This window comes from Centroberyx gerrardi, chromosome 10 (assembly GCF_048128805.1).
Source record: "Centroberyx gerrardi isolate f3 chromosome 10, fCenGer3.hap1.cur.20231027, whole genome shotgun sequence".
Classification (NCBI taxonomy): Eukaryota; Metazoa; Chordata; class Actinopteri; order Beryciformes; family Berycidae; genus Centroberyx; species Centroberyx gerrardi.
This window is the reverse complement of record NC_136006.1, coordinates 26356451-26368593: the sequence shown is the minus strand read 5'-3', so window position 1 is coordinate 26368593 and position 12143 is coordinate 26356451. Positions and strand designations below refer to the sequence as shown.

Here is a 12143-nt window from a genome sequence, read left to right as displayed (position 1 = left end):
TGAAAATGGTCAATTTAAAGGTACTACCGACAGTTTCCATTAAAAAATATCGGTATTGGTTTCAGCGTTCAAAAACCCAGTTTCAACTTCTCCCTTAAGAGTCAGAATCTCCTTCAGGCACATAAAAAGGATGAGGAAGTTCGTCTTTAATGGCTTTGCTGCAAAATGAAGTTACTCAGGCTTCATTATAGAAAGTAGCAAATTAGGCCTTCACAGGCTGCTGTCTTCTCCAAGCTACTTTGAAGTGGTGCTGAGGGCTTTTCAAATAGGATTCAATATGTGATAGCCATTCTGCGACAGCTACTGAATCTTTCAACCTTTGATCTCTAAGCTGAGCCTAAGACAAAATTTACCAGTTTACAGTAACTGATTGTATCATTAATTACGCCTACAGACTATTCATAGACTAAGAGATAGTAAACATCATTTGTGTAGCACTTTTTTAAAAACAGAGTTTGCAAAGTAAAAAACAAACACAACACTCATGAAATAAATGTACAATGCATTGTAGCAAGCTTGAAAATATGAGGTATTTCTTATAAAGCTCAGTGGGAGCATTTGAAGAAACCTTCTTTGTCAACACCATGAATATCGCTCAAAAGAATGACTGCTCAGCACTGTTGTACCCATTATAACTGACTGCTGTATACTGCTGTACTCGCCCCCATTGTCATAACACATGGAAAAGTAACCCCATCCCGCTTTTCCCATATTTGTTTCTTTGCCAACCCCTCCTGCTAAGTATTATTAGTATTTTACTTTAGGAGTGGGTTACTTTAAGGGTTGCTGAGGGAGGGGTGTTTTTTTGGATAATGGCCAGGGGATTGTAATATTTTATTGCAATATCTGAAAGCAATAGAAAGAGTTAAAAAGAGTATGCATTGATATGTACTGAGACAGCCCAAAGCCTTCAAAATAACGTTTCACAGATGATTACTGAAAATGCTAAGCTGCAAAACGCCACATATCAAAGCCATATCAAGCCATATCAAAAACGCCTGAGAGCATTATATACCACTATTGATGTTTCCATACATTTTATACTTCATTTCACTTTCTGTACATATGGCCTTCTGTAAACCATTGTTACTCTGATTAATGTTTCTTTTGATGTTATCACGATTTGATCGTCTCTGTTCTTAGCTGGACTTTTCAAAATAAAAGTGTTTTAGAAATCGTAAAAAATCGTATGAAATGTATCTCATCTTGTCTCATCTTATCTCATCTAATCATATTGTATTATATCTTATCTTGACTCATCTGATTGTATCTTAAACTTTTTTTTATCTTGCCTTATCGTTTGTCATCTCGTCTTATCTCATCAAAGCTCATCTCATCTTATTACATCTCATTGTATCTTGTATCTTATATCTTATCTCATCTCATTGTATTGTCTCATCTTATCTCATGTTATCTTGTCTCATCTCATCGTGTCTTATCGTAACTCATCTCATCACATCTTATCGGATTTGTATCTGATCTCGTCTTAATCTCATTTCATCTTATCGTACCTTATCATATCTCATTTTATCTCATCTCGTCTCATCATGTGATATTGCATCTCTTTTCGTCATCTCTCTTCTCATCTCGTAATTTTATCTCATCTTGTCTCTTACCATATTGTATTTTATTTTAACTCATCTCATTGTATCTTATCTCACCTCATCATATCTTATCTCATGTAATTTTATCTTATCTCCTCTTATATAATCTCATGTTACCGTACTTTATCTTATCATTTTATCACATTGTACCTTATGTTATCTAATCGCATCATACCTCATCTCATATCTTACGCCATTTTATATCATCTAATCTCATCTCAATTTACCTTACCTCATCTCATTTTATTGCATTGTATTTTATCTCATATTTTATCTAATCTCATCATATTTCATCTCAACATGATTTATCTCATTATATCTCATCTCATTTTATCCAGTGTCGGTTAGATGTCTGTGTTTTTGTGTTGCACCGTCTCCCAGCAGAGTATGCAGGCTTTCCTTAATGTGTGTTTTTGTCCGGTCTGTAAGAGGGTGGCTATCATTCTCTCAGCAGAACTCATCTCTCCTCTCTTTATCCTCTTCTCATCCTCTCTTTATCCTCTCTTCTCATCTAATCTCTTCTTCTCCTTCCCCTCTCATCCTCTCTTTCAATCAGGAAGCCCCTGGATCGACATCAGTGGGCCACTGAGAGAGAGGAAGAAAGAGAGGCACACAGAGAGAGAGAGAGAGGAAGAAGGAGAAAGAATGAACGAGAGAGTGGGAGAGAGGGAGAGATGGAGAAAGAGTGAGAGAAAGGTAGAAAGAAAGACAGAGAATGAAATAAATTGAAGAAGAGAAAAAAGAGAGAGGGAGTGAGAGAGAGACAGAGAGAGAGAGAGAGAGAGAGAGAGAGAGAGAGAGTCAATAATTACAGGACTTCCAAGTGCTTTCAAAGCCCTTCTTTTATCTCACCCTTCCTGTGGCTGAGAGAGGGGGGCAGCGGAAAGGGAGAGGAGAAAGAGAAAGAGAGTCCAAGCCTCAGACCAACTGAAACAACAGGCACCAGTCACACACACACAAACACACACACACTTTCACACACACTCGACCTTACTCATGAAAGATTCCTGTTTCAAAAGACATATTTATAATCTGAAACAAGGGGGATGGGAGGGATTCATATTAAGTAGTAGGCCTAGTAATAGTAGTAGTAGTAGCAGTAGTAGTAGTAGTAGTAGTAATAGTAGTAGTAGTAGTAATGGTAGTAGTAATATTAGTACCAGTAGTAGTCATAATAGTAGTAGTAGTAGTAGTAGTAGTAATGGTAGTAGTAATATTAGTACCAGTAGTAGTAGTAATAGTAGTAGTAGTGGTAGTAGTAGTAGTAGTAGTAGTAATGGTAGTAGTAATATTAGTACCAGTAGTAGTAGTAATAGTAGTAGTAGTGGTAGTAGTAGTAGTAGTAGTAATGGTAGTAGTAATATTAGTACCAGTAGTAGTAGTAATAGTAGTAATAGTAGTAGTAGTAGCAGCAGTAGTAGTAATGTGTCAGATCTGTATTTTGGTATCTTGTGCCTTGCATCTTGCAGCCTATATGAGTTTTTTTTAAAACTGCACTAACATGTCCCATGGGGAATAATGATTTCTATTAATTAATCAGTTTCATTAAGCTCAATTCATAGTGGTTCAATGCCATGAAAATTGAGTTGTTGAGTTGTGTTTACCCACCATTGTAGGCTGACATAAATCTTGAGTAATCATTATAGCAAGTAGTATTGAACTGATGCAAATTATATGAAGATAGGGTCTTTTAAGTGGAAAATAAGCATAAATTAATGCTTTTCTGAAAACAATTGATTTTTGTTTATATTGGTGGTTGTTTTCCTTATGATGATCACCCTCTGTTTACTCACCCTTTTATTTAACAATTCATCACGACATGTACAGGCTGCTGTCTATATGTGGAATGAAATGTATGCCTACTGTCAATATAGTGTGATATAATTTATGCTGTTCTGAACGCATAATTGATTTGTGTTAATATTGGTGGTTGTTTTCCTTATGATAATCACCGACTGGAGCTCAGTTTAGTCACCTATGTGTTCACCACTACCTCCCTGTGAACACTAGATGGCGGAGTTGAGTTGTAGCCTACAGCGTAGTAATTGGCCCCTTTGCAAGTCTACCTGGGACACGTAAATTTCTATCTCCTTCAGGGCGGAGAAAACTTCTCACTTTTTTTTTTCTTTCTTGTCAAGGAGGAGCCTGCAGACACTCCTCCGACATGCACCAAAGTGGAGGCTGAGACAGAAGTTGGACTGTGTGGAGTAAAAACTCGTCTACGACCAGTCAAGAGGGGCCCTCGGTGATGCCTATCCGACACCCCGGCAGAGATTGATCACCGATCACCAGGACTGACCACCGGGAGATCGCGCAGCCCGCTCGGAGAAACCAGACCAGTGTCCCCCGCCTCTCTCTCTCTCTGAGCTCCAGGTAAGGCGTCTGAGCAGCTCCGCTCTCTGGAATGCAAGGACGGATTGCTGCAAGACTTTGGGGAAATTCCTGAGCAACACTTATTATGCTACACACACATGTACTTAGCTGTAATTTTATCTCCGAGAAAAGTAAGCATGCATTGTTGTTGTTTTTGCGACATGCTGTAGGATAAGAGAGATATAGGCTATTAGTGACCTTAGGGAAAAGAAATACATTTCACATATACCTCACATTGTGTTTAGAGATGTGTGTCACAATATGCAAACCTGGCTCCAAACACTGGATTTCTTCATTTGGATGACATTCATGTGAAATACATTCCAAAACATATATTTTGGATATATTTGCAGATGTATGTTATTATGCCAGCAGTGCATGAGACAGGAAGAATGTATTTCCAGTGTCAATGTCAGTTACATTTGAATGGATGTCATCTACATGGAGAAATACATTGTGTGTATTCTAAGCATGTCTCTAAACATATTGTGTATTGTATTGTGTAGGCCAGCCTATATGTGAAATGTGTGTTTTGCAGCATGGGGTTTGTCCCAATGTGGAAGACAAGTGAAATTGTTTTCTCACATCAGGGGCTTCAGGCTGCATCTTATAGGAGTCTAGGCCTAAATTGCTTTTTGACAATGCAGTGATTTTAAAATTCTAAGCATGTAGGCCTGTAAAGACTGACTTTATTCTCTTGAATGCAGCGCGACGATGCCTGTCAATAAGGATGTTATTAGAAAAACCAGGCAGTAGCCGAAGGGTTCGGGTTATTAACGTGCTGATGGTGAATCAGTTTAAGACTATACTAAATTCATCATAGCGCATCATTCCCATAGTATATCATTTGTCAAGGGGGTCTAGCCTGGGACGCTTTGCACTCTTTTTTTCTGTTTGCCCCCCCACCCCCTCACTCTCCACCCGACCCCCCCTTCTGCATAATTGTTTTCTCGGTGCCGCCTGGCTGTCCCGGGCCCCGGGGCCCCCGGGGGAAGTCCTGCCCGCAGACAGGCAGCTCGGCCCGGCCGGGGACATGCCGGGTCCTGCCGAGCCTCTGAAGTCTGCTGGCTGGCTTTGAACTATAGCTGCTGGAGGTGGAAATCAATCCGTCTCTATCCCCTCTCTCTCTCCCTCTCTCTCTTTCTATCTCTCTATCTCTATCTCTCTCTCCCCGCAGCCCTCCACCCCTCCCTCCCTCCCTCCCTCCACCCCCACATCCATAGACGCTTTCATGTTCACAGGTAGAAAGGCTTACAGCGAGACAGCGGAGCAACAGAGGGAGGGGGTGAAAAAGTGTAACTCATCTTCAAAAGGAGTTAATATGGCGTCTGAGGATTAAAGGGATAAAAGCTGAAAAACTAACAAAGCCAGCGCCTGTAGTCTTTATCACCCTACTAGACTGAAGTGAATGGATAATTTGTTTACTCACTCGCCGCTCTGTCGCTTTACGCCGCTCGGTACCAGAATTCACACAATGACCCTATTTATTTTGGAGTGATATCACTGGAAAGGGAAAGGACTCTTGTGTGTGTTTCTTGTGAAAGTTATTGTTGAGATTTATGTTAGATGTCACAACCGATTCCAATCCGCAGAGCGTATCCATTTCCCCCCATGGAGAAATTTATAGACCTCCAGAGGCCGATTTCATAACGCTTCACACATCCAAGACGTCATTCTAAACAGATCATTCAGAGTTTACTTAGGGAAGTAAAGTTATTTCAACTCATTAGCCTGCTTCATTTTTAACACAGCACAAACATTTGTTGGATCCTTCATCCAAACTGCCTTATAAGAACTGCAGTAATCCTATAAACTTTGTATGGTAAGAAAAATATCAATATCAAATATCACAGCAAAACTATAAGAATTCTTTATAGGGGTATTCTAGTGATACCAAATACCATAAAGTACAATAGGGTCACTATAAACTCACTATTGAGTACCACAGACACACTATAAGTCCTTAGGAATTCCATAGGAATATTATAGTGAGTTTTTGTTAGGGTTCTGCAGGTGGAAAGTGAACTGAAAGACTTAACTCAAGTAATTACTTTTAAAAGAAAAACATTAAAATTAAGTATCAGCTATGGGAGATAAATTCCAAAATGACAAAAATGCAGTTATATGCATATAATAAACCTGAAGTAGAGGTACAGATACTTAAGTACTTAAGTAGAAGTATAGAGACTGTTTAAAAGTACTGGTAAAGAAGTGTTAATTCACTCAATAACCATAGCAAATGTATCAGGTTTCTACATCTGCCAGTGGGATTTGAACCCCTAACCCTGGCAGCCATACTGAAATAAACAGAAAGACATATTTTTCTGGTGAAATATCGCCTATAAAGTGAAGAATGGTCATAAACAAAACGTCTATAATCATTATTCTGTATCAGTTATGTCGAGCATCTGCATACCATGTGCTCAACACTGATGTGTATGTGTAAGTGTGTATGGCTAAAACCAATGCACGTTGTTCTCATATGAGGAAAGAAAAGGCATATTCTGTCAATATGTCCTATCTTACTCTGTTTTGAATCATTTGCCATCGCAGCCGCCTCCACAGTCCCTGCAATCAATTACAGAATAAGATTTTTTTTTTACATGACAATATCCAGGAGAAATAATATCTGACTTGGTAACAGTATAGGAGTGTAGTCTAGTATAGGGCAGAGGTTCTCAAAGTGGGATCCAAGGGCCTCCAGGGGTCCTTGAGGGAGTTCCAGACGGCCTCCAACAAAATCTGAAATAATTTAAATTCACTGCAACTTAATTTACAATAAATTATCCCAGTTAGAAAATGTATAGGAATGACTTTTCTAATCCAAGGTTTCACTCAGACCACTATCTCCCCGTGTAAAATGTAGACAGTCATAGAATCCAATAGTAAACCAACTAAAATCTTCCCATATGGGTCCCAGGGACTAAATGTAATCAAATGGGGGGGTTTGCGGTCTAATTTGTGTCTATTTTAGAACCTGGTACAGGGAACCTACTTTAGTTAGTCATCAATTCCTGGCTCATGAGTGAGCCGGCAAGTAGTTTATAAAGTCTTTTCATGGGGAGCTGTTGGAGGGAGAGCTGGCACTTGATGGCTTATATTGTGGAAATACTGAAATATCGAGTCAGGGGCAGAAACGTGTGGTTTACAATAGCTACAACTTCAAAAACCAAGAGTCATGATTTATAGAATAACTTCATAACTGAGTGTCATAGTGCCAAATGTGAAACCTAAAACAGAGTGCTGCCAGAGGCAGACATGAATGCTGCCATCAGTTTACCAATTTCAAGCCCCTAAGTAAGTACTTTAACTCTTTAACTCTTTACTTTTTCGATGGATTTGCTGCCCTCCCCCCCTCTGATTTGTTAAAAAAAAATCATAATAAATAACCCAGTGTAGCTCTTAAAAAGTTATTGTAGTACTGCTGGTTTGGAGCATTCCACACATTCTTAAATGGTTCTTCACAGCACCATGAAGTGTCTATGTAGAACTGTGTGAGCATGGTACTATAGAGAACCTTTTCTGGTACTGCATAGAACCCTGTTTGTCGAGAGTGAAGTACTGTTCTGCAGCCCCCTCTACCTTACATCAGGTGTTAGAGGGAGGCAATAAGGCATAGAGGAGTAATAGTAGGCTGTAAATTAGCCTGCCCACCTACAGCACAACCGCTGCAAAGATAAACACAGAGAGAGAGAAAGAGAGAGAGAGGGAGAGAGAGATAGAGTGAGAAAAAGAGAGAGAGAGAGAGAGAGAGAGAGAGAGAGATGTTCTGCCCCGGCGGAGATAAAGAGGGGAGCAAGGGATTAGGGAGAGGAGACGATGAAAGACAGATCACCGGCAGGCAGGGAATCAAAGGGACTACTGACTGACTGGAGCGGGGATAGGTGTGTGTTATGAGTGTATGCATGTGTGTGTGTGTGTGTGTGCGTGCGCGTGTGTGTCTGTGTGTGCGACTTCTTTTCATGTGCCCTAAGAGTTTGTTTTTCCTGCGCTCTGAGTGGGAAGCTGACAGTAAGTCTGTAATTAAAGCAATCAAAAGATGAAGAGAGATGAAGGCAAGACGGTAAAGCTGGCTCTCACACACACACACACACACACACACACACACACACACACAGTCCCACGATCATGCATATAATTCGGAATTAACATTACAAGAGATTTATTTCTTTCCCTGCGTGAAAATTGCCTCACTAGTTACGACACATAAAGTATTTATGGTCTATCATGTCAGTTTATCAAAACTATTATTGGTGGCATATGTTGAAGCGAAAGCACAGTGTGTCTTTCTACTGTGCATGATATTTGAGCCATGCGCTCCCTCTCTGTCTCTTCCAGTTAGTCTCGCAGTCTTCTTTCTCTGTGCAGATTCAACTTGAGTTTAGTAGGAATTACATTGCACAAACTCGACTGTCATAATGGACTTTACCCAACAACCAGTGCTCACAACCTCAAAGCGGAGAAGGACTCGCACTGGAGGGAGAAAGTTTTCCACTTCGTGTTTTTCTTCTTATGTGACCGTGTTGCCTCCGTTCATTTTCCGCCGCTGCGAAGCATGTTTTGACACTCCTGTAAAATACAATTCAAGCTGATAAACCATGATACTTGAGTTGGACGGGATTGCAGTAAATGGATATTTAGTTAGAGGATGACGGCAAGCTGTTTGAGGTCTGCGTCTGTCTCCAAGTGGTAACTTCACAGGGAAATCACTTTAATCATGGATTTATTTCCACAACATCAAACTTAGATGGTAATCACGTCGCAAATTAGACTTATTTATTTCAGGCTCATTTAGTTTCTGGTAACTGAGCCTTGATGGCTACTCCACGCACTTAATTTGACTTCCTCAGGCACTGATAAAGTCTCTAAACCTAGAAAAGTGCAATGGAAATATAAAGCGTTTACCAAAACCTCAGTAGCACAGCATCCGCCTGTATTGCAGAATAGTGATGATAATGGTTAATGAGCATTGCATCAATATAGGGCTCTGTCTCCTTGTTCTTCAATGTGTTTCCAATCAGTGAGTTCTGTTCTTGTGCAAAGTTTTGAGGCAGACCCATAGTGTGTTTTAGTTGAAGGTGACAGAGCTTGGTCTAATCTGACTGACAGCTCCTCACCATCCCCCTATTTACCCTCTGACTGCCTCCAAATCATGGAAAGATGGGAGAGACAAAAACGCCAGCAGCAACATTCCTCCTTCATAATACACTTGACAGAAAAAAACCCCCACAGCAGGGGCACTTTCGTCTACTAAATACTGGGAGTAGCAGTTTTGAACCAAATTCTTTAACAAACACTTGGAGGAAAAAATGCCTCTCCCCGAAGATGACTGTGGTACTGAAAGTCAGAGGAGAACATAGGGTAACACTTTCATTGAAGTGCGCTGTGAGGCATTGCAAGCAGATTATAAGCATAGATAGACTTACACTTTACTTGAAGTGGTGTTCATTTGGCATTAGGCATCATAAGCACATTATAAGCACATTGTGAGTGTGTAATCAGCATCAAACACAATGTGCAAAAGAAAATGGCGGAGGTTGAGTACCGCAACTGTTAATGACAAGATACTACACTGAACATGGGAAATCCTACCAGGAAGACGGTGAAGTAGATGCAAACAGAGGCAAACTCACCTGGTCTTTGGACAAAACATGTAAAATATACACCAAAATTATCCTTTGTTATGGTGGAGAGATGAGCAGAGCTGGAGAAGGTCCAAATGAAAGGCTACAGCAACTGGACTTAAAGGGAACATCCATGATGTTGATCCATAACGTTAGCTAATGTTAGCAGTCAGACACTTCATGTTGTTAATGTTATTTATCTCCAAACCAAGTAGGTTCAATTCTTATTAATAGTCAGCATTGACAGACTTTATCTTTAGCATTCATAATATGCTGTAACACTGTCCTTTGTATCCTTAGTGGTGCTTTCTTTGCAGTCAAATTCTTTGTGCTAGTTGTGACTGCTATAGTGCTAGCGTTAGGTGACTGGTTTATTCTGCTACTGTTAAAACTAGTTGTTGGCTACAAGTTACACAATTAGACCTGGTTGATTTGGTTGATTTCAAGTTAAGCGTTACCTTTTACTGAAATCCGCCTTGGGAAGTTGTTGAAGTTCTTGTGCTTTAGTTTACAGAGCATCAACTGGAAATGATCTAGTACGCAACAGTTGTAGAAATGTCTTCAAACAGACATCTGTATCATGTGAGGTTACGCTAATGATGACCATCTCTCTTTCTGTCAGGAGAAAGAGCGGGCTTAAAGATGGTGAGTTTGATATATTTGCTGTTTGGTTGGCTGGAAACAGCGAGGTCTAAGGTGTTGTTCGCACACACACACTCACTCACACACACACACACACAGAGTGCAGTCTAAGGCAGTCAGAGTGGGTAACATGTGTTTGAGATCTTGCATGGATTTGGCAGGTTGAGCCCTGGCCTGTAAAAGGATAGAAATAATTGGCTTTTTCAGGGATAGAGCTCCGCAGTGCAGCATTGATTAGGTTTGGAACTTGTTTATGGCCTGGAAGCAGTGGGATTATGTGTCTAAGTGTGTGTGTGAGTGTGTGTGTGTAGGTTAGATGGATAGGGTTAGACCGGTTTGCTAATATATGGGGCCGGCATTGCCCTTTTATTAAAAATCAGATATCAGATAGCCGGTGTCGTCCACCTCTGATATAATGGATATGATGCAGGTTGTTTGATTACATATTTATTGTAGAATTGATCAATACTATATTAGTTGCCTATGGGAAAGTCTTGGCTTGCACTGATTCTAATGCAACATCTTGAGTGGATTCCACAAAAGTATGCATGAATATATTTGTTATTATCATTATAATTATTATTATCCTGGGTTTCAATAGAGAGTTTTAGTGTCTGCTGGTCTAAATAGGCTACTGTTTCCACCCTGAAAAGAATAAAAGTATGGGGTAAACCTATTTTTTTAAATTATTTGGGCATGAAAAAGGTCAAATTTAAAGACATTGAAGATATTGGCTAACAGCAGTTTCAATCCAACAATATAAGTACCGGCTTCAGCCTTCAAAAACCAACATCAGTCCAAGCGTATATGCAGTTTTCTATGCATTCTTGTAAATGCAGGCGTTTAGATGTCGTTTACCCAGATCATCAGGACTTAAAGTACGAGTAGACAAGAGTTGAGGAGAGAGGAGAGGAGGTTGGTACAAGCAAGGAAGGAGGAGGAGGGAAAAAAAGAGAATGATTTGAATGGAAAACAGACTTTTCCTTGCAAAAATACCAGAACCAGGATGATAGAAACCCCCTGGCTTCATTATGCTGCTGGTTTAATTGTCATCAGAAATGAAACGCTGGGGAAAGAGCCCACAAACCGTCCTCTAACCCCATTCTTCATCTTCTTCTTCATTGGTTTGCTTCTTGGCCGGGTTCCCTGGCCCCTGATTGGCCTGTTACTTAATCGGACAGGAAGTCATTATCAGCCGGCGTAATGAATATCCATTACGGGTTTAAACATTGATGGTGAAAAGCCATTTCCCTCACAATCTATCCGTAATAGCACTCACTGAAAGACGTAGAGAGAGGTAGAGAGACACAGAGAAAGAGAGAGAGAGAGAGAGAGAAGGACTTGGGCAATACTGTTTTCGATAAACAATCATGCAAATAAAGTCATTGAATTGAATTAAATTAAAAGAGAAACAGAGAGAGAGAGATAGAGAAAGAGAGAGAGACAGACAGAGAGAGAGAGAGCTTAGTAAACATCATTAAAAAAGATCCATTAACCGATCCATAAAAAAACAGAAAAAAAGCTAAAGACAAACTGGTTTACTGTACATTGTGAGGAGAGAATTGAAAACAGCGCTCGGGGATATCTCGGGGACAATGGTTTATGACTTACTATGAGGAAAGAGATGAAAATGTCTGGATTAATTTCTGTTTCCGAGAGGATTTGGGATCTGAGAAAGAGAGAGAAAGATTTGCTTTATTCACATGGCAGCCATATTCGATTTACGCCGTATTTGATTTACGGAATCCCTACCCAGAAGACAGCTGGAAACAGAGGCAAACTCAGCTGGTCTGTGGACAAAACATTCAAAATATACACCAAATTATCCTTCGGTATGAGACAAGAAGAGCTGGAGAAGGTCCACATCAAAAGCTATATTGACTGGATTGATGTTGATCCA

General features: G+C 40.1%; 1 protein-coding gene across 2 annotated transcripts in view; it reads left to right on the top strand.

Annotated features, from left to right (window-relative positions):
- Positions 1-3751: 3751 nt before the first annotated feature.
- The window catches only part of edar (ectodysplasin A receptor), a 39362-nt gene continuing 30970 nt past the window's right edge, over positions 3752-12143 (top strand). For both annotated transcript variants that reach the window (XM_071907247.2, XM_071907248.2), the window contains exon 1: positions 3752-3977. The gene's annotated coding sequence lies outside the window, so the exon portion shown is untranslated. The remainder of the gene's footprint in view (positions 3978-12143) is intronic.